This window comes from Lepeophtheirus salmonis, chromosome 9, assembly GCF_016086655.4.
Source record: "Lepeophtheirus salmonis chromosome 9, UVic_Lsal_1.4, whole genome shotgun sequence".
Taxonomy (NCBI): domain Eukaryota; kingdom Metazoa; phylum Arthropoda; class Copepoda; order Siphonostomatoida; family Caligidae; genus Lepeophtheirus; species Lepeophtheirus salmonis.
In genome coordinates, this window is record NC_052139.2 from 27,155,625 (window position 1) to 27,176,615 (window position 20,991).

Genomic DNA, 20,991 nt, shown 5'->3' on the forward strand with positions numbered 1-20,991 from the left:
ATAAGTGATTGGCGTTTCAAAAAACAACTATAAAAATAAATAATTTCGTTTATTTTAGGTGTAAAAAAAATGAACTCCCAATTTTGTAAAAATTTGTTTGGGGATTATTCTTTGAATCTACTAAATAAAAATTGATGCGTACCTGAAATATCTGTCATCTTCTGAGTAATTTTTTATTTGTTTATAATACATAGATCAACAAATAGGTTTGATAACATTTTTCTGGGTTGCTTTGGGCCAAGGATCTTTAAATAATTTTTTTCCCCACTTTACCTCTACAAACTAAGGGCCACATTGTATTTCGCATATAATAAGGGTTCTTTGATGTTCAGGGGAGTGGCAGGAATAGAGTTTAAGCTGTTTTTTGGCCAAACACTTCCCCTGTACAACCTAAGGGCCAGGGTGTATTTTGTATATTAAGGGCTCCTTTAATTCTCAAGGAATCGGTTGTAAACTGCCAATTTGGTGTCTAACCCTGAATAAAGCAAATATTTGCTCATTGCATAAAAGAGGAGTGCAGAAAAACTAAAATAAGTTGTTTGTCAATTACTTCAGTTTAACTCATTGGCATAGGACCCAACTGAGTCCAAAATGGCAGTACTGAGAATGTTGATATCGGATTCTATTCATACTAAAGCAGAATAACTGAAAATCAACATTATTGTCATTCCATTCATCTACTTCATTGTCATTAGCTTGGGTTCGAATTCTTTTTTCATCTCAATACCATCATTCATTTGATAACATAAAAATTAAATGCTGCATTAAATAAACATAAAAATTAAAAGGTTGCATTAAATAAACACAAAAATAAATCAGGGAAAAAAGGTAAAGAACAAAAAAATACATCCATTCCCCGAGCTTATACATTTTGTAAGCAACGAAGTAACTGACCAAATGTCAAATTATACATAAAAAAACTATATCTAGTCAATTTTAATTCAAATTAATACCATAATATTTACAAAGTCTGAAAAATGCAGTCTAGCCTACACAACCATTATCATTAACATAGATAATCATAATCATAGTATTAGAAGGTTCTTTTTTCTTTTGGTTTTCTATCAATAGAGGGCGGTTAAGTTGTAACATTGCTTAGAATGGGGATGAGTAGAGGTGGGTTAGACGGAATTACTAGAGGTGAACTGTTATTTTTTGGATCTCTATTTAGAGTCAATATTATAAGGACTTCAAATAGAAATAAAATATCCTCTCCTTTTTTTTTGGTTTGGAGAGGATGCCTTAGACAAAGTTTGGAATTTCAAGAGAGCCTCATGAGATGTATGTGAATAAGTATATGAGATGAGTCTATTTAATAAAATATACCTCATGTTTTTTGCACATCACGAATAAATCTTTCGCCTTTTACTAAAGATTTCCGTGTGTAAGAAACAACTGAATGAGATTTTAAGTATTTATCTTATAGCCGGTCTTCTCTGACTGGTAACTAAATTATCAGCAATTATTATTCATACTCTCTACATTACTTTTGAGATAGAAATTAAGGATATGTTACTTTTTTTTAAATTGTTATTATCGATTTGACTCTACTTGACTTACATTTGACCCATCATTTATTCCTTCATTAATTACCCACTTATCCGAAATTCATTGAAAAAAGGGTTGTAACATTTTTGGTCATTTCTCAAGTGAATTTTCAGTTTGATTCAAAAAATTTCATAGGAAGCTGGACTCCAAGTCTAAAGTTATCCTGTGACATTTCTATAAATATGTAAGATAATTGGGATGATGATGAAATGGGTATCCTACCTATTAGAGTACAATAGAAACTTATCTACAAAATGTATTATACATATCATATATTGCTTATGAAAAAACATAAAAATGATTCACTAAGGGATGAGATTTCACTGTCTGTTTCTTTGAATAGACTTTATGAAGAGAGCTTTAGGTAGAAAGGGTTAAAAGATTAGTTGATAGGATGTAAGCATTTGCTATTTGAGTTTCATTAGTTATTTTTGAGGGGATTAGCGCGCACGCAGATCCCCACTATCAGAAATAATGCTATCCAGTTATCCACATTTGGGATAATGGAGGAGGTCAAGCCCACCGAATAGTGCAATGGAAGGCCCTCACCCCTGAGGAACTGCCTTCTTGATCACAGTTAACCTCCTAGCCAGGTAAGTATGCCTCTTCACTCGGAGTCTCCTCAATTTGAACTCACACACAAGGAATTCTTTTGGTAGAAATCTTGCAGAGAATGGGAGAGTTAAGCGAATTTGGAGTACATGGATCCTGAATTTTCTATGTCAGTAGTTAAGACCATTTCCAAGCTTGATTCTAGGGATTTTTTTTAGGGAAATTATAAAACTTTTTCCAAGACTCATACTCCTTTTTCATCCGTAGTAGACTCAAGTTCTCTTGTCCCTCCCTCTAGCGACAAATTTGGTAGAATAATTTATGGAGATACACCATGTCGCCAAGAGAGTGTTCTTGTATGGTTATTTTCCATTCCTTGGTCCTCCAACTGCTTTTGCTTTAATTCATTCTTTATTGGGATGATACATGTCCAATATTAATTAACCATCTTCATAACGTTAATTACCTATCTATAGGTAAATTTAGGTACGAATATGGATGAGTACATATGTTGTAGATCCAATTGATCTTGAGGTTGGTGATAAATGCCTAAGTTTGGTTTTCCTTCTTTTTTTTTTTGGTTTTCTATCAATAGAGGGCGGTTAAGTTGTAACATTGCTTAGAATGGGGATGAGTAGAGGTGGGTTAGACGGAATTACTAGAGGTGAACTGTTATTTTTGGGATCTCTATTTAGAGTCAATATTATAAGGACTTCAAATAGAAATAAAATATCCTCTCCTTTTTTTTTTGGTTTGGAGAGGATGCCTTAGACAAAGTTTGGAATTTCAAGAGAGCCTCATGAGATGTATGTGAATAAGTATATGAGATGAGTCTATTTAATAAAATATACCTCATGTTTTTGCACATCACGAATAAATCTTTCGCCTTTTACTAAAGATTTCCGTGTGTAAGAAACAACTGAATGAGATTTTAAGTATTTATCTTATAGCCGGTCTTCTCTGACTGGTAACTAAATTATCAGCAATTATTATTCATACTCTCTACATTACTTTTGAGATAGAAATTAAGGATATGTTACTTTTTTTAAATTGTTATTATCGATTTGACTCTACTTGACTTACATTTGACCCATCATTTATTCCTTCATTAATTACCCACTTATCCGAAATTCATTGAAAAAAGGGTTGTAACATTTTTGGTCATTTCTCAAGTGAATTTTCAGTTTGATTCAAAAAATTTCATAGGAAGCTGGACTCCAAGTCTAAAGTTATCCTGTGACATTTCTATAAATATGTAAGATAATTGGGATGATGATGAAATGGGTATCCTACCTATTAGAGTACAATAGAAACTTATCTACAAAATGTATTATACATATCATATATTGCTTATGAAAAAACATAAAAATGATTCACTAAGGGATGAGATTTCACTGTCTGTTTCTTTGAATAGACTTTATGAAGAGAGCTTTAGGTAGAAAGGGTTAAAAGATTAGTTGATAGGATGTAAGCATTTGCTATTTGAGTTTCATTAGTTATTTTTGAGGGGATTAGCGCGCACGCAGATCCCCACTATCAGAAATAATGCTATCCAGTTATCCACATTTGGGATAATGGAGGAGGTCAAGCCCACCGAATAGTGCAATGGAAGGCCCTCACCCCTGAGGAACTGCCTTCTTGATCACAGTTAACCTCCTAGCCAGGTAAGTATGCCTCTTCACTCGGAGTCTCCTCAATTTGAACTCACACACAAGGAATTCTTTTGGTAGAAATCTTGCAGAGAATGGGAGAGTTAAGCGAATTTGGAGTACATGGATCCTGAATTTTCTATGTCAGTAGTTAAGACCATTTCCAAGCTTGATTCTAGGGATTTTTTTTAGGGAAATTATAAACTTTTTCCAAGACTCATACTCCTTTTTCATCCGTAGTAGACTCAAGTTCTCTTGTCCCTCCCTCTAGCGACAAATTTGGAAGAATAATTTATGGAGATACACCATGTCGCCAAGAGAGTGTTCTTGTATGGTTATTTTCCATTCCTTGGTCCTCCAACTGCTTTTGCTTTAATTCATTCTTTATTGGGATGATACATGTCCAATATTAATTAACCATCTTCATAACGTTAATTACCTATCTATAGGTAAATTTAGGTACGAATATGGATGAGTACATATGTTGTAGATCCAATTGATCTTGAGGTTGGTGATAAATGCCTAAGTTTGGTTTTCCTTCTTTTTTCTTTTGGTTTTCTATCAATAGAGGGCGGTTAAGTTGTAACATTGCTTAGAATGGGGATGAGTAGAGGTGGGTTAGACGGAATTACTAGAGGTGAACTGTTATTTTTGGGATCTCTATTTAGAGTCAATATTATAAGGACTTCAAATAAATAAAATAAAATATCCTCTCCTTTTTTTTTTGGTTTGGAGAGGATGCCTTAGACAAAGTTTGGAATTTCAAGAGAGCCTCATGAGATGTATGTGAATAAGTATATGAGATGAGTCTATTTAATAAAATATACCTCATGTTTTTTGCACATCACGAATAAATCTTTCGCCTTTTACTAAAGATTTCCGTGTGTAAGAAACAACTGAATGAGATTTTAAGTATTTATCTTATAGCCGGTCTTCTCTGACTGGTAACTAAATTATCAGCAATTATTATTCATACTCTCTACATTACTTTTGAGATAGAAATTAAGGATATGTTACTTTTTTTAAATTGTTATTATCGATTTGACTCTACTTGACTTACATTTGACCCATCATTTATTCCTTCATTAATTACCCACTTATCCGAAATTCATTGAAAAAGGGTTGTAACATTTTTGGTCATTTCTCAAGTGAATTTTCAGTTTGATTCAAAAAATTTCATAGGAAGCTGGACTCCAAGTCTAAAGTTATCCTGTGACATTTCTATAAATATGTAAGATAATTGGGATGATGATGAAATGGGTATCCTACCTATTAGAGTACAATAGAAACTTATCTACAAAATGTATTATACATATCATATATTGCTTATGAAAAAACATAAAAATGATTCACTAAGGGATGAGATTTCACTGTCTGTTTCTTTGAATAGACTTTATGAAGAGAGCTTTAGGTAGAAAGGGTTAAAAGATTAGTTGATAGGATGTAAGCATTTGCTATTTGAGTTTCATTAGTTATTTTTGAGGGGATTAGCGCGCACGCAGATCCCCACTATCAGAAATAATGCTATCCAGTTATCCACATTTGGGATAATGGAGGAGGTCAAGCCCACCGAATAGTGCAATGGAAGGCCCTCACCCCTGAGGAACTGCCTTCTTGATCACAGTTAACCTCCTAGCCAGGTAAGTATGCCTCTTCACTCGGAGTCTCCTCAATTTGAACTCACACACAAGGAATTCTTTTGGTAGAAATCTTGCAGAGAATGGGAGAGTTAAGCGAATTTGGAGTACATGGATCCTGAATTTTCTATGTCAGTAGTTAAGACCATTTCCAAGCTTGATTCTAGGGATTTTTTTTTAGGGAAATTATAAAACTTTTTCCAAGACTCATACTCCTTTTTCATCCGTAGTAGACTCAAGTTCTCTTGTCCCTCCCTCTAGCGACAAATTTGGTAGAATAATTTATGGAGATACACCATGTCGCCAAGAGAGTGTTCTTGTATGGTTATTTTCCATTCCTTGGTCCTCCAACTGCTTTTGCTTTAATTCATTCTTTATTGGGATGATACATGTCCAATATTAATTAACCATCTTCATAACGTTAATTACCTATCTATAGGTAAATTTAGGTACGAATATGGATGAGTACATATGTTGTAGATCCAATTGATCTTGAGGTTGGTGATAAATGCCTAAGTTTGGTTTTCCTTCTTTTTTCTTTTGGTTTTCTATCAATAGAGGGCGGTTAAGTTGTAACATTGCTTAGAATGGGGATGAGTAGAGGTGGGTTAGACGGAATTACTAGAGGTGAACTGTTATTTTTGGGATCTCTATTTAGAGTCAATATTATAAGGACTTCAAATAGAAATAAAATATCCTCTCCTTTTTTTTTGGTTTGGAGAGGATGCCTTAGACAAAGTTTGGAATTTCAAGAGAGCCTCATGAGATGTATGTGAATAAGTATATGAGATGAGTCTATTTAATAAAATATACCTCATGTTTTTTGCACATCACGAATAAATCTTTCGCCTTTACTAAAGATTTCCGTGTGTAAGAAACAACTGAATGAGATTTTAAGTATTTATCTTATAGCCGGTCTTCTCTGACTGGTAACTAAATTATCAGCAATTATTATTCATACTCTCTACATTACTTTTGAGATAGAAATTAAGGATATGTTACTTTTTTTAAATTGTTATTATCGATTTGACTCTACTTGACTTACATTTGACCCATCATTTATTCCTTCATTAATTACCCACTTATCCGAAATTCATTGAAAAAAGGGTTGTAACATTTTTGGTCATTTCTCAAGTGAATTTTCAGTTTGATTCAAAAAATTTCATAGGAAGCTGGACTCCAAGTCTAAAGTTATCCTGTGACATTTCTATAAATATGTAAGATAATTGGGATGATGATGAAATGGGTATCCTACCTATTAGAGTACAATAGAAACTTATCTACAAAATGTATTATACATATCATATATTGCTTATGAAAAAACATAAAAATGATTCACTAAGGGATGAGATTTCACTGTCTGTTTCTTTGAATAGACTTTATGAAGAGAGCTTTAGGTAGAAAGGGTTAAAAGATTAGTTGATAGGATGTAAGCATTTGCTATTTGAGTTTCATTAGTTATTTTTGAGGGGATTAGCGCGCACGCAGATCCCCACTATCAGAAATAATGCTATCCAGTTATCCACATTTGGGATAATGGAGGAGGTCAAGCCCACCGAATAGTGCAATGGAAGGCCCTCACCCCTGAGGAACTGCCTTCTTGATCACAGTTAACCTCCTAGCCAGGTAAGTATGCCTCTTCACTCGGAGTCTCCTCAATTTGAACTCACACACAAGGAATTCTTTTGGTAGAAATCTTGCAGAGAATGGGAGAGTTAAGCGAATTTGGAGTACATGGATCCTGAATTTTCTATGTCAGTAGTTAAGACCATTTCCAAGCTTGATTCTAGGGATTTTTTTAGGAAATTATAAAACTTTTTCCAAGACTCATACTCCTTTTTCATCCGTAGTAGACTCAAGTTCTCTTGTCCCTCCCTCTAGCGACAAATTTGGAAGAATAATTTATGGAGATACACCATGTCGCCAAGAGAGTGTTCTTGTATGGTTATTTTCCATTCCTTGGTCCTCCAACTGCTTTTGCTTTAATTCATTCTTTATTGGGATGATACATGTCCAATATTAATTAACCATCTTCATAACGTTAATTACCTATCTATAGGTAAATTTAGGTACGAATATGGATGAGTACATATGTTGTAGATCCAATTGATCTTGAGGTTGGTGATAAATGCCTAAGTTTGGTTTTCCTTCTTTTTTCTTTTGGTTTTCTATCAATAGAGGGCGGTTAAGTTGTAACATTGCTTAGAATGGGGATGAGTAGAGGTGGGTTAGACGGAATTACTAGAGGTGAACTGTTATTTTTGGGATCTCTATTTAGAGTCAATATTATAAGGACTTCAAATAGAAATAAAATATCCTCTCCTTTTTTTTTTGGTTTGGAGAGGATGCCTTAGACAAAGTTTGGAATTTCAAGAGAGCCTCATGAGATGTATGTGAATAAGTATATGAGATGAGTCTATTTAATAAAATATACCTCATGTTTTTTGCACATCACGAATAAATCTTTCGCCTTTTACTAAAGATTTCCGTGTGTAAGAAACAACTGAATGAGATTTTAAGTATTTATCTTATAGCCGGTCTTCTCTGACTGGTAACTAAATTATCAGCAATTATTATTCATACTCTCTACATTACTTTTGAGATAGAAATTAAGGATATGTTACTTTTTTTAAATTGTTATTATCGATTTGACTCTACTTGACTTACATTTGACCCATCATTTATTCCTTCATTAATTACCCACTTATCCGAAATTCATTGAAAAAGGGTTGTAACATTTTTGGTCATTTCTCAAGTGAATTTTCAGTTTGATTCAAAAAATTTCATAGGAAGCTGGACTCCAAGTCTAAAGTTATCCTGTGACATTTCTATAAATATGTAAGATAATTGGGATGATGATGAAATGGGTATCCTACCTATTAGAGTACAATAGAAACTTATCTACAAAATGTATTATACATATCATATATTGCTTATGAAAAAACATAAAAATGATTCACTAAGGGATGAGATTTCACTGTCTGTTTCTTTGAATAGACTTTATGAAGAGAGCTTTAGGTAGAAAGGGTTAAAAGATTAGTTGATAGGATGTAAGCATTTGCTATTTGAGTTTCATTAGTTATTTTTGAGGGGATTAGCGCGCACGCAGATCCCCACTATCAGAAATAATGCTATCCAGTTATCCACATTTGGGATAATGGAGGAGGTCAAGCCCACCGAATAGTGCAATGGAAGGCCCTCACCCCTGAGGAACTGCCTTCTTGATCACAGTTAACCTCCTAGCCAGGTAAGTATGCCTCTTCACTCGGAGTCTCCTCAATTTGAACTCACACACAAGGAATTCTTTTGGTAGAAATCTTGCAGAGAATGGGAGAGTTAAGCGAATTTGGAGTACATGGATCCTGAATTTTCTATGTCAGTAGTTAAGACCATTTCCAAGCTTGATTCTAGGGATTTTTTTTAGGGAAATTATAAAACTTTTTCCAAGACTCATACTCCTTTTTCATCCGTAGTAGACTCAAGTTCTCTTGTCCCTCCCTCTAGCGACAAATTTGGAAGAATAATTTATGGAGATACACCATGTCGCCAAGAGAGTGTTCTTGTATGGTTATTTTCCATTCCTTGGTCCTCCAACTGCTTTTGCTTTAATTCATTCTTTATTGGGATGATACATGTCCAATATTAATTAACCATCTTCATAACGTTAATTACCTATCTATAGGTAAATTTAGGTACGAATATGGATGAGTACATATGTTGTAGATCCAATTGATCTTGAGGTTGGTGATAAATGCCTAAGTTTGGTTTTCCTTCTTTTTTCTTTTGGTTTTCTATCAATAGAGGGCGGTTAAGTTGTAACATTGCTTAGAATGGGGATGAGTAGAGGGGGTAGACGGAATTACTAGAGGTGAACTGTTATTTTTGGGATCTCTATTTAGAGTCAATATTATAAGGACTTCAAATAGAAATAAAATATCCTCTCCTTTTTTTTTGGTTTGGAGAGGATGCCTTAGACAAAGTTTGGAATTTCAAGAGAGCCTCATGAGATGTATGTGAATAAGTATATGAGATGAGTCTATTTAATAAAATATACCTCATGTTTTTTGCACATCACGAATAAATCTTTCGCCTTTTACTAAAGATTTCCGTGTGTAAGAAACAACTGAATGAGATTTTAAGTATTTATCTTATAGCCGGTCTTCTCTGACTGGTAACTAAATTATCAGCAATTATTATTCATACTCTCTACATTACTTTTGAGATAGAAATTAAGGATATGTTACTTTTTTTTAAATTGTTATTATCGATTTGACTCTACTTGACTTACATTTGACCCATCATTTATTCCTTCATTAATTACCCACTTATCCGAAATTCATTGAAAAAAGGGTTGTAACATTTTTGGTCATTTCTCAAGTGAATTTTCAGTTTGATTCAAAAAATTTCATAGGAAGCTGGACTCCAAGTCTAAAGTTATCCTGTGACATTTCTATAAATATGTAAGATAATTGGGATGATGATGAAATGGGTATCCTACCTATTAGAGTACAATAGAAACTTATCTACAAAATGTATTATACATATCATATATTGCTTATGAAAAAACATAAAAATGATTCACTAAGGGATGAGATTTCACTGTCTGTTTCTTTGAATAGACTTTATGAAGAGAGCTTTAGGTAGAAAGGGTTAAAAGATTAGTTGATAGGATGTAAGCATTTGCTATTTGAGTTTCATTAGTTATTTTTGAGGGGATTAGCGCGCACGCAGATCCCCACTATCAGAAATAATGCTATCCAGTTATCCACATTTGGGATAATGGAGGAGGTCAAGCCCACCGAATAGTGCAATGGAAGGCCCTCACCCCTGAGGAACTGCCTTCTTGATCACAGTTAACCCTCCTAGCCAGGTAAGTATGCCTCTTCACTCGGAGTCTCCTCAATTTGAACTCACACACAAGGAATTCTTTTGGTAGAAATCTTGCAGAGAATGGGAGAGTTAAGCGAATTTGGAGTACATGGATCCTGAATTTTCTATGTCAGTAGTTAAGACCATTTCCAAGCTTGATTCTAGGGATTTTTTTTAGGGAAATTATAAAACTTTTTCCAAGACTCATACTCCTTTTTCATCCGTAGTAGACTCAAGTTCTCTTGTCCCTCCCTCTAGCGACAAATTTGGAAGAATAATTTATGGAGATACACCATGTCGCCAAGAGAGTGTTCTTGTATGGTTATTTTCCATTCCTTGGTCCTCCAACTGCTTTTGCTTTAATTCATTCTTTATTGGGATGATACATGTCCAATATTAATTAACCATCTTCATAACGTTAATTACCTATCTATAGGTAAATTTAGGTACGAATATGGATGAGTACATATGTTGTAGATAATTGATCTTGAGGTTGGTGATAAATGCCTAAGTTTGGTTTTCCTTCTTTTTTCTTTTGGTTTTCTATCAATAGAGGGCGGTTAAGTTGTAACATTGCTTAGAATGGGGATGAGTAGAGGTGGGTTAGACGGAATTACTAGAGGTGAACTGTTATTTTTGGGATCTCTATTTAGAGTCAATATTATAAGGACTTCAAATAGAAATAAAATATCCTCTCCTTTTTTTTTTGGTTTGGAGAGGATGCCTTAGACAAAGTTTGGAATTTCAAGAGAGCCTCATGAGATGTATGTGAATAAGTATATGAGATGAGTCTATTTAATAAAATATACCTCATGTTTTTTGCACATCACGAATAAATCTTTCGCCTTTTACTAAAGATTTCCGTGTGTAAGAAACAACTGAATGAGATTTTAAGTATTTATCTTATAGCCGGTCTTCTCTGACTGGTAACTAAATTATCAGCAATTATTATTCATACTCTCTACATTACTTTTGAGATAGAAATTAAGGATATGTTACTTTTTTTAAATTGTTATTATCGATTTGACTCTACTTGACTTACATTTGACCCATCATTTATTCCTTCATTAATTACCCACTTATCCGAAATTCATTGAAAAAAGGGTTGTAACATTTTTGGTCATTTCTCAAGTGAATTTTCAGTTTGATTCAAAAAATTTCATAGGAAGCTGGACTCCAAGTCTAAAGTTATCCTGTGACATTTCTATAAATATGTAAGATAATTGGGATGATGATGAAATGGGTATCCTACCTATTAGAGTACAATAGAAACTTATCTACAAAATGTATTATACATATCATATATTGCTTATGAAAAAACATAAAAATGATTCACTAAGGGATGAGATTTCACTGTCTGTTTCTTTGAATAGACTTTATGAAGAGAGCTTTAGGTAGAAAGGGTTAAAAGATTAGTTGATAGGATGTAAGCATTTGCTATTTGAGTTTCATTAGTTATTTTTGAGGGGATTAGCGCGCACGCAGATCCCCACTATCAGAAATAATGCTATCCAGTTATCCACATTTGGGATAATGGAGGAGGTCAAGCCCACCGAATAGTGCAATGGAAGGCCCTCACCCCTGAGGAACTGCCTTCTTGATCACAGTTAACCTCCTAGCCAGGTAAGTATGCCTCTTCACTCGGAGTCTCCTCAATTTGAACTCACACACAAGGAATTCTTTTGGTAGAAATCTTGCAGAGAATGGGAGAGTTAAGCGAATTTGGAGTACATGGATCCTGAATTTTCTATGTCAGTAGTTAAGACCATTTCCAAGCTTGATTCTAGGGATTTTTTTTTAGGGAAATTATAAAACTTTTTCCAAGACTCATACTCCTTTTTCATCCGTAGTAGACTCAAGTTCTCTTGTCCCTCCCTCTAGCGACAAATTTGGTAGAATAATTTATGGAGATACACCATGTCGCCAAGAGAGTGTTCTTGTATGGTTATTTTCCATTCCTTGGTCCTCCAACTGCTTTTGCTTTAATTCATTCTTTATTGGGATGATACATGTCCAATATTAATTAACCATCTTCATAACGTTAATTACCTATCTATAGGTAAATTTAGGTACGAATATGGATGAGTACATATGTTGTAGATCCAATTGATCTTGAGGTTGGTGATAAATGCCTAAGTTTGGTTTTCCTTCTTTTTTTCTTTTGGTTTTCTATCAATAGAGGGCGGTTAAGTTGTAACATTGCTTAGAATGGGGATGAGTAGAGGTGGGTTAGACGGAATTACTAGAGGTGAACTGTTATTTTTGGGATCTCTATTTAGAGTCAATATTATAAGGACTTCAAATAGAAATAAAATATCCTCTCCTTTTTTTTGGTTTGGAGAGGATGCCTTAGACAAAGTTTGGAATTTCAAGAGAGCCTCATGAGATGTATGTGAATAAGTATATGAGATGAGTCTATTTAATAAAATATACCTCATGTTTTTTGCACATCACGAATAAATCTTTCGCCTTTTACTAAAGATTTCCGTGTGTAAGAAACAACTGAATGAGATTTTAAGTATTTATCTTATAGCCGGTCTTCTCTGACTGGTAACTAAATTATCAGCAATTATTATTCATACTCTCTACATTACTTTTGAGATAGAAATTAAGGATATGTTACTTTTTTTAAATTGTTATTATCGATTTGACTCTACTTGACTTACATTTGACCCATCATTTATTCCTTCATTAATTACCCACTTATCCGAAATTCATTGAAAAAGGGTTGTAACATTTTTGGTCATTTCTCAAGTGAATTTTCAGTTTGATTCAAAAAATTTCATAGGAAGCTGGACTCCAAGTCTAAAGTTATCCTGTGACATTTCTATAAATATGTAAGATAATTGGGATGATGATGAAATGGGTATCCTACCTATTAGAGTACAATAGAAACTTATCTACAAAATGTATTATACATATCATATATTGCTTATGAAAAAACATAAAAATGATTCACTAAGGGATGAGATTTCACTGTCTGTTTCTTTGAATAGACTTTATGAAGAGAGCTTTAGGTAGAAAGGGTTAAAAGATTAGTTGATAGGATGTAAGCATTTGCTATTTGAGTTTCATTAGTTATTTTTGAGGGGATTAGCGCGCACGCAGATCCCCACTATCAGAAATAATGCTATCCAGTTATCCACATTTGGGATAATGGAGGAGGTCAAGCCCACCGAATAGTGCAATGGAAGGCCCTCACCCCTGAGGAACTGCCTTCTTGATCACAGTTAACCTCCTAGCCAGGTAAGTATGCCTCTTCACTCGGAGTCTCCTCAATTTGAACTCACACACAAGGAATTCTTTTGGTAGAAATCTTGCAGAGAATGGGAGAGTTAAGCGAATTTGGAGTACATGGATCCTGAATTTTCTATGTCAGTAGTTAAGACCATTTCCAAGCTTGATTCTAGGGATTTTTTTTTAGGGAAATTATAAAACTTTTTCCAAGACTCATACTCCTTTTTCATCCGTAGTAGACTCAAGTTCTCTTGTCCCTCCCTCTAGCGACAAATTTGGTAGAATAATTTATGGAGATACACCATGTCGCCAAGAGAGTGTTCTTGTATGGTTATTTTCCATTCCTTGGTCCTCCAACTGCTTTTGCTTTAATTCATTCTTTATTGGGATGATACATGTCCAATATTAATTAACCATCTTCATAACGTTAATTACCTATCTATAGGTAAATTTAGGTACGAATATGGATGAGTACATATGTTGTAGATCCAATTGATCTTGAGGTTGGTGATAAATGCCTAAGTTTGGTTTTCCTTCTTTTTTTCTTTTGGTTTTCTATCAATAGAGGGCGGTTAAGTTGTAACATTGCTTAGAATGGGGATGAGTAGAGGTGGGTTAGACGGAATTACTAGAGGTGAACTGTTATTTTTGGATCTCTATTTAGAGTCAATATTATAAGGACTTCAAATAGAAATAAAATATCCTCTCCTTTTTTTTTGGTTTGGAGAGGATGCCTTAGACAAAGTTTGGAATTTCAAGAGAGCCTCATGAGATGTATGTGAATAAGTATATGAGATGAGTCTATTTAATAAAATATACCTCATGTTTTTGCACATCACGAATAAATCTTTCGCCTTTTACTAAAGATTTCCGTGTGTAAGAAACAACTGAATGAGATTTTAAGTATTTATCTTATAGCCGGTCTTCTCTGACTGGTAACTAAATTATCAGCAATTATTATTCATACTCTCTACATTACTTTTGAGATAGAAATTAAGGATATGTTACTTTTTTTAAATTGTTATTATCGATTTGACTACTTGACTTACATTTGACCCATCATTTATTCCTTCATTAATTACCCACTTATCCGAAATTCATTGAAAAAAGGGTTGTAACATTTTTGGTCATTTCTCAAGTGAATTTTCAGTTTGATTCAAAAAATTTCATAGGAAGCTGGACTCCAAGTCTAAAGTTATCCTGTGACATTTCTATAAATATGTAAGATAATTGGGATGATGATGAAATGGGTATCCTACCTATTAGAGTACAATAGAAACTTATCTACAAAATGTATTATACATATCATATATTGCTTATGAAAAAACATAAAAATGATTCACTAAGGGATGAGATTTCACTGTCTGTTTCTTTGAATAGACTTTATGAAGAGAGCTTTAGGTAGAAAGGGTTAAAAGATTAGTTGATAGGATGTAAGCATTTGCTATTTGAGTTTCATTAGTTATTTTTGAGGGGATTAGCGCGCACGCAGATCCCCACTATCAGAAATAATGCTATCCAGTTATCCACATTTGGGATAATGGAGGAGGTCAAGCCCACCGAATAGTGCAATGGAAGGCCCTCACCCCTGAGGAACTGCCTTCTTGATCACAGTTAACCTCCTAGCCAGGTAAGTATGCCTCTTCACTCGGAGTCTCCTCAATTTGAACTCACACACAAGGAATTCTTTTGGTAGAAATCTTGCAGAGAATGGGAGAGTTAAGCGAATTTGGAGTACATGGATCCTGAATTTTCTATGTCAGTAGTTAAGACCATTTCCAAGCTTGATTCTAGGGATTTTTTTTAGGGAAATTATAAAACTTTTTCCAAGACTCATACTCCTTTTTCATCCGTAGTAGACTCAAGTTCTCTTGTCCCTCCCTCTAGCGACAAATTTGGAAGAATAATTTATGGAGATACACCATGTCGCCAAGAGAGTGTTCTTGTATGGTTATTTTCCATTCCTTGGTCCTCCAACTGCTTTTGCTTTAATTCATTCTTTATTGGGATGATACATGTCCAATATTAATTAACCATCTTCATAACGTTAATTACCTATCTATAGGTAAATTTAGGTACGAATATGGATGAGTACATATGTTGTAGATCCAATTGATCTTGAGGTTGGTGATAAATGCCTAAGTTTGGTTTTCCTTCTTTTTTCTTTTGGTTTTCTATCAATAGAGGGCGGTTAAGTTGTAACATTGCTTAGAATGGGGATGAGTAGAGGTGGGTTAGACGGAATTACTAGAGGTGAACTGTTATTTTTGGGATCTCTATTTAGAGTCAATATTATAAGGACTTCAAATAGAAATAAAATATCCTCTCCTTTTTTTTTTGGTTTGGAGAGGATGCCTTAGACAAAGTTTGGAATTTCAAGAGAGCCTCATGAGATGTATGTGAATAAGTATATGAGATGAGTCTATTTAATAAAATATACCTCATGTTTTTTGCACATCACGAATAAATCTTTCGCCTTTTACTAAAGATTTCCGTGTGTAAGAAACAACTGAATGAGATTTTAAGTATTTATCTTATAGCCGGTCTTCTCTGACTGGTAACTAAATTATCAGCAATTATTATTCATACTCTCTACATTACTTTTGAGATAGAAATTAAGGATATGTTACTTTTTTTAAATTGTTATTATCGATTTGACTCTACTTGACTTACATTTGACCCATCATTTATTCCTTCATTAATTACCCACTTATCCGAAATTCATTGAAAAAGGGTTGTAACATTTTTGGTCATTTCTCAAGTGAATTTTCAGTTTGATTCAAAAAATTTCATAGGAAGCTGGACTCCAAGTCTAAAGTTATCCTGTGACATTTCTATAAATATGTAAGATAATTGGGATGATGATGAAATGGGTATCCTACCTATTAGAGTACAATAGAAACTTATCTACAAAATGTATTATACATATCATATATTGCTTATGAAAAAACATAAAAATGATTCACTAAGGGATGAGATTTCACTGTCTGTTTCTTTGAATAGACTTTATGAAGAAAGAGCTTTAGGTAGAAAGGGTTAAAAGATTAGTTGATAGGATGTAAGCATTTGCTATTTGAGTTTCATTAGTTATTTTTGAGGGGATTAGCGCGCACGCAGATCCCCACTACCAGAAATAATGCTATCCAGTTATCCACATTTGGGATAATGGAGGAGGTCAAGCCCACCGAATAGTGCAATGGAAGGCCCTCACCCCTGAGGAACTGCCTTCTTGATCACAGTTAACCTCCTAGCCAGGTAAGTATGCCTCTTCACTCGGAGTCTCCTCAATTTGAACTCACACACAAGGAATTCTTTTGGTAGAAATCTTGCAGAGAATGGGAGAGTTAAGCGAATTTGGAGTACATGGATCCTGAATTTTCTATGTCAGTAGTTAAGACCATTTCCAAGCTTGATTCTAGGGATTTTTTTTAGGGAAATTATAAAACTTTTTCCAAGACTCATACTCCTTTTTCATCCGTAGTAGACTCAAGTTCTCTTGTCCCTCCCTCTAGCGACAAATTTGGAAGAATAATTTATGGAGATACACCATGTCGCCAAGAGAGTGTTCTTGTATGGTTATTTTCCATTCCTTGGTCCTCCAACTGCTTTTGCTTTAATTCATTCTTTATTGGGATGATACATGTCCAATATTAATTAACCATCTTCATAACGTTAATTACCTATCTATAGGTAAATTTAGGTACGAATATGGATGAGTACATATGTTGTAGATCCAATTGATCTTGAGGTTGGTGATAAATGCCTAAGTTTGGTTTTCCTTCTTTTTTTTCTTTTGGTTTTCTATCAATAGAGGGCGGTTAAGTTGTAACATTGCTTAGAATGGGGATGAGTAGAGGTGGGTTAGACGGAATTACTAGAGGTGAACTGTTATTTTTTGGATCTCTATTTAGAGTCAATATTATAAGGACTTCAAATAGAAATAAAATATCCTCTCCTTTTTTTTTGGTTTGGAGAGGATGCCTTAGACAAAGTTTGGAATTTCAAGAGAGCCTCATGAGATGTATGTGAATAAGTATATGAGATGAGTCTATTTAATAAAATATACCTCATGATTTTTGCACATCACGAATAAATCTTTCGCCTTTTACTAAAGATTTCCGTGTGTAAGAAACAACTGAATGAGATTTTAAGTATTTATCTTATAGCCAGTCTTCTCTGACTGGTAACTAAATTATCAGCAATTATTATTCATACTCTCTACATTACTTTTGAGATAGAAATTAAGGATATGTTACTTTTTTTAAATTGTTATTATCGATTTGACTCTACTTGACTTACATTTGACCCATCATTTATTCCTTCATTAATTACCCACTTATCCGAAATTCATTGAAAAAAGGGTTGTAACATTTTTGGTCATTTCTCAAGTGAATTTTCAGTTTGATTCAAAAAATTTCATAGGAAGCTGGACTCCAAGTCTAAAGTTATCCTGTGACATTTCTATAAATATGTAAGATAATTGGGATGATGATGAAATGGGTATCCTACCTATTAGAGTACAATAGAAACTTATCTACAAAATGTATTATACATATCATATATTGCTTATGAAAAAACATAAAAATGATTCACTAAGGGATGAGATTTCACTGTCTGTTTCTTTGAATAGACTTTAGAAGTTTAGAAAAGGGTTAAAAGATTAGTTGATAGGATGTAAGCATTTGCTATTTGAGTTTCATTAGTTATTTTTGAGGGGATTAGCGCGCACGCAGATCCCCACTACCAGAAATAATGCTATCCAGTTATCCACATTTGGGATAATGGAGGAGGTCAAGCCCACCGAATAGTGCAATGGAAGGCCCTCACCCCTGAGGAACTGCCTTCTTGATCACAGTTAACCTCCTAGCCAGGTAAGTATGCCTCTTCACTCGGAGTCTCCTCAATTTGAACTCACACACAAGGAATTCTTTTGGTAGAAATCTTGCAGAGAATGGGAGAGTTAAGCGAATTTGGAGTACATGGATCCTGAATTTTCTATGTCAGTAGTTAAGACCATTTCCAAGCTTGATTCTAGGGATTTTTTTTAGGGAAATTATAAAACTTTTTCCAAGACTCACACTCCTTTTCATCCGTAGTAGACTCAAGTTCTCTTGTCCCTCCCTCTAGCGACAAATTTGGAAGAATAATTTATGGAGATACACCATGTCGCCAAGAGAGTGTTCTTGTATGGTTATTTTCCATTCCTTGGTCCTCCAACTGCTTTTGCTTTAATTCATTCTTTATTGGGATGATACATGTCCAATATTAATTAACCATCTTCATAACGTTAATTACCTATCTATAGGTAAATTTAGGTACGAATATGGATGAGTACATATGTTGTAGATCCAATTGATCTTGAGGTTGGTGATAAATACCTAAGTTTGGTTTTCCTTCTTTTTTCTTTTGGTTTTCTATCAATAGAGGGCGGTTAAGTTGTAACATTGCTTAGAATGGGGATGAGTAGAGGTGGGTTAGACGGAATTACTAGAGGTGAACTGTTATTTTTGGGATCTCTATTTAGAGTCAATATTATAAGGACTTCAAATAGAAATAAAATATCCTCTCCTTTTTTTTTTGGTTTGGAGAGAGGATGCCTTAGACAAAGTTTGGAATTTCAAGAGAGCCTCATGAGATGTATGTGAATAAGTATATGAGATGAGTCTATTTAATAAAATATACCTCATGTTTTTTGCACATCACGAATAAATCTTTCGCCTTTTACTAAAGATTTCCGTGTGTAAGAAACAACTGAATGAGATTTTAAGTATTTATCTTATAGCCAGTCTTCTCTGACTGGTAACTAAATTATCAGCAATTATTATTCATACTCTCTACATTACTTTTGAGATAGAAATTAAGGATATGTTACTTTTTTTAAATTGTTATTATCGATTTGACTCTACTTGACTTACATTTGACCCATCATTTATTCCTTCATTAATTACCCACTTATCCGAAATTCATTGAAAAAAGGGTTGTAACATTTTTGGTCATTTCTCAAGTGAATTTTCAGTTTGATTCAAAAAATTTCATAGGAAGCTGGACTCCAAGTCTAAAGTTATCCTGTGACATTTCTATAAATATGTAAGATAATTGGGATGATGATGAAATGGGTATCCTACCTATTAGAGTACAATAGAAACTTATCTACAAAATGTATTATACATATCATATATTGCTTATGAAAAAACATAAAAATGATTCACTAAGGGATGAGATTTCACTGTCTGTTTCTTTGAATAGACTTTAGGTAGAAAGGGTTAAAAGATTAGTTGATAGGATGTAAGCATTTGCTATTTGAGTTTCATTAGTTATTTTTGAGGGGATTAGCGCGCACGCAGATCCCCACTACCAGAAATAATGCTATCCAGTTATCCACATTTGGGATAATGGAGGAGGTCAAGCCCACCGAATAGTGCAATGGAAGGCCCTCACCCCTGAGGAACTGCCTTCTTGATCACAGTTAACCTCCTAGCCAGGTAAGTATGCCTCTTCACTCGGAGTCTCCTCAATTTGAACTCACACACAAGGAATTCTTTTGGTAGAAATCTTGCAGAGAATGGGAGAGTTAAGCGAATTTGGAGTACATGGATCCTGAATTTTCTATGTCAGTAGTTAAGACCATTTCCAAGCTTGATTCTAGGGATTTTTTTAGGGAAATTATAAAACTTTTTCCAAGACTCACACTCCTTTTTCATCCGTAGTAGACTCAAGTTCTCTTGTCCCTCCCTCTAGCGACAAATTTGGAAGAATAATTTATGGAGATACACCATGTCGCCAAGAGAGTGTTCTTGTATGGTTATTTTCCATTCCTTGGTCCTCCAACTGCTTTTGCTTTAATTCATTCTTTATTGGGATGATACATGTCCAATATTAATTAACCATCTTCATAACGTTAATTACCTATCTATAGGTAAATTTAGGTACGAATATGGATGAGTACATATGTTGTAGATCCAATTGATCTTGAGGTTGGTGATAAATACCTAAGTTTGGTTTTCCTTCTTTTTTTTTTTGGTTTTCTATCAATAGAGGGCGGTTAAGTTGTAACATTGCTTAGAATGGGGATGAGTAGAGGTGGGTTAGACGGAATTACTAGAGGTGAACTGTTATTTTTGGGATCTCTATTTAGAGTCAATATTATAAGGACTTCAAATAGAAATAAAATATCCTCTCCTTTTTTTTTTGGTTTGGAGAGGATGCCTTAGACAAAGTTTGGAATTTCAAGAGAGCCTCATGAGATGTATGTGAATAAGTATATGAGATGAGTCTATTTAATAAAATATACCTCATGTTTTTTGCACATCACGAATAAATCTTTCGCCTTTTACTAAAGATTTCCGTGTGTAAGAAACAACTGAATGAGATTTTAAGTATTTATCTTATAGCCAGTCTTCTCTGACTGGTAACTAAATTATCAGCAATTATTATTCATACTCTCTACATTACTTTTGAGATAGAAATTAAGGATATGTTACTTTTTTTAAATTGTTATT

General features: G+C 34.0%; 25 non-coding genes across 25 annotated transcripts; 13 read left to right on the forward strand and 12 right to left on the reverse strand.

Annotated features, from left to right (window-relative positions):
* Positions 1–1,324: 1,324 nt before the first annotated feature.
* On the forward strand, positions 1,325–1,445 carry LOC121124913 (U5 spliceosomal RNA). Its single transcript, XR_005866449.1, has one exon. It is a non-coding gene; the product is annotated as a U5 spliceosomal RNA (small nuclear RNA).
* Positions 1,446–1,982: 537 nt separating this feature from the next.
* LOC121124969 (U1 spliceosomal RNA) lies at positions 1,983–2,149 on the reverse strand. The gene has a single exon (XR_005866502.1). It is a non-coding gene; the product is annotated as a U1 spliceosomal RNA (small nuclear RNA).
* An 800-nt stretch (positions 2,150–2,949) lies between these two features.
* LOC121124933 (U5 spliceosomal RNA) lies at positions 2,950–3,069 on the forward strand. The gene has a single exon (XR_005866468.1). It is a non-coding gene; the product is annotated as a U5 spliceosomal RNA (small nuclear RNA).
* A 536-nt stretch (positions 3,070–3,605) lies between these two features.
* LOC121124970 (U1 spliceosomal RNA) lies at positions 3,606–3,772 on the reverse strand. The gene has a single exon (XR_005866503.1). It is a non-coding gene; the product is annotated as a U1 spliceosomal RNA (small nuclear RNA).
* An 802-nt stretch (positions 3,773–4,574) lies between these two features.
* Positions 4,575–4,695, forward strand: LOC121124914 (U5 spliceosomal RNA). Its single transcript, XR_005866450.1, has one exon. It is a non-coding gene; the product is annotated as a U5 spliceosomal RNA (small nuclear RNA).
* A 535-nt stretch (positions 4,696–5,230) lies between these two features.
* LOC121124971 (U1 spliceosomal RNA) lies at positions 5,231–5,397 on the reverse strand. Its single transcript, XR_005866504.1, has one exon. It is a non-coding gene; the product is annotated as a U1 spliceosomal RNA (small nuclear RNA).
* Positions 5,398–6,197: 800 nt separating this feature from the next.
* LOC121124938 (U5 spliceosomal RNA) lies at positions 6,198–6,317 on the forward strand. The gene has a single exon (XR_005866473.1). It is a non-coding gene; the product is annotated as a U5 spliceosomal RNA (small nuclear RNA).
* A 536-nt stretch (positions 6,318–6,853) lies between these two features.
* On the reverse strand, positions 6,854–7,020 carry LOC121124973 (U1 spliceosomal RNA). The gene has a single exon (XR_005866506.1). It is a non-coding gene; the product is annotated as a U1 spliceosomal RNA (small nuclear RNA).
* Positions 7,021–7,818: 798 nt separating this feature from the next.
* On the forward strand, positions 7,819–7,939 carry LOC121124915 (U5 spliceosomal RNA). Its single transcript, XR_005866451.1, has one exon. It is a non-coding gene; the product is annotated as a U5 spliceosomal RNA (small nuclear RNA).
* Positions 7,940–8,474: 535 nt separating this feature from the next.
* Positions 8,475–8,641, reverse strand: LOC121124974 (U1 spliceosomal RNA). The gene has a single exon (XR_005866507.1). It is a non-coding gene; the product is annotated as a U1 spliceosomal RNA (small nuclear RNA).
* A 797-nt stretch (positions 8,642–9,438) lies between these two features.
* On the forward strand, positions 9,439–9,559 carry LOC121124916 (U5 spliceosomal RNA). Its single transcript, XR_005866452.1, has one exon. It is a non-coding gene; the product is annotated as a U5 spliceosomal RNA (small nuclear RNA).
* A 537-nt stretch (positions 9,560–10,096) lies between these two features.
* Positions 10,097–10,264, reverse strand: LOC121124987 (U1 spliceosomal RNA). Its single transcript, XR_005866518.1, has one exon. It is a non-coding gene; the product is annotated as a U1 spliceosomal RNA (small nuclear RNA).
* Positions 10,265–11,062: 798 nt separating this feature from the next.
* Positions 11,063–11,183, forward strand: LOC121124917 (U5 spliceosomal RNA). Its single transcript, XR_005866453.1, has one exon. It is a non-coding gene; the product is annotated as a U5 spliceosomal RNA (small nuclear RNA).
* A 536-nt stretch (positions 11,184–11,719) lies between these two features.
* On the reverse strand, positions 11,720–11,886 carry LOC121124975 (U1 spliceosomal RNA). The gene has a single exon (XR_005866508.1). It is a non-coding gene; the product is annotated as a U1 spliceosomal RNA (small nuclear RNA).
* Positions 11,887–12,686: 800 nt separating this feature from the next.
* Positions 12,687–12,807, forward strand: LOC121124918 (U5 spliceosomal RNA). The gene has a single exon (XR_005866454.1). It is a non-coding gene; the product is annotated as a U5 spliceosomal RNA (small nuclear RNA).
* Positions 12,808–13,342: 535 nt separating this feature from the next.
* LOC121124976 (U1 spliceosomal RNA) lies at positions 13,343–13,509 on the reverse strand. Its single transcript, XR_005866509.1, has one exon. It is a non-coding gene; the product is annotated as a U1 spliceosomal RNA (small nuclear RNA).
* Positions 13,510–14,309: 800 nt separating this feature from the next.
* Positions 14,310–14,429, forward strand: LOC121124934 (U5 spliceosomal RNA). The gene has a single exon (XR_005866469.1). It is a non-coding gene; the product is annotated as a U5 spliceosomal RNA (small nuclear RNA).
* Positions 14,430–14,963: 534 nt separating this feature from the next.
* LOC121124977 (U1 spliceosomal RNA) lies at positions 14,964–15,130 on the reverse strand. Its single transcript, XR_005866510.1, has one exon. It is a non-coding gene; the product is annotated as a U1 spliceosomal RNA (small nuclear RNA).
* An 800-nt stretch (positions 15,131–15,930) lies between these two features.
* Positions 15,931–16,051, forward strand: LOC121124919 (U5 spliceosomal RNA). Its single transcript, XR_005866455.1, has one exon. It is a non-coding gene; the product is annotated as a U5 spliceosomal RNA (small nuclear RNA).
* Positions 16,052–16,588: 537 nt separating this feature from the next.
* On the reverse strand, positions 16,589–16,755 carry LOC121124960 (U1 spliceosomal RNA). Its single transcript, XR_005866494.1, has one exon. It is a non-coding gene; the product is annotated as a U1 spliceosomal RNA (small nuclear RNA).
* An 801-nt stretch (positions 16,756–17,556) lies between these two features.
* On the forward strand, positions 17,557–17,677 carry LOC121124929 (U5 spliceosomal RNA). The gene has a single exon (XR_005866464.1). It is a non-coding gene; the product is annotated as a U5 spliceosomal RNA (small nuclear RNA).
* A 527-nt stretch (positions 17,678–18,204) lies between these two features.
* LOC121124972 (U1 spliceosomal RNA) lies at positions 18,205–18,371 on the reverse strand. The gene has a single exon (XR_005866505.1). It is a non-coding gene; the product is annotated as a U1 spliceosomal RNA (small nuclear RNA).
* Positions 18,372–19,172: 801 nt separating this feature from the next.
* Positions 19,173–19,293, forward strand: LOC121124991 (U5 spliceosomal RNA). Its single transcript, XR_005866522.1, has one exon. It is a non-coding gene; the product is annotated as a U5 spliceosomal RNA (small nuclear RNA).
* A 522-nt stretch (positions 19,294–19,815) lies between these two features.
* Positions 19,816–19,982, reverse strand: LOC121124985 (U1 spliceosomal RNA). The gene has a single exon (XR_005866516.1). It is a non-coding gene; the product is annotated as a U1 spliceosomal RNA (small nuclear RNA).
* Positions 19,983–20,781: 799 nt separating this feature from the next.
* LOC121124992 (U5 spliceosomal RNA) lies at positions 20,782–20,902 on the forward strand. The gene has a single exon (XR_005866523.1). It is a non-coding gene; the product is annotated as a U5 spliceosomal RNA (small nuclear RNA).
* The last annotated feature ends 89 nt before the right edge of the window (positions 20,903–20,991 follow it).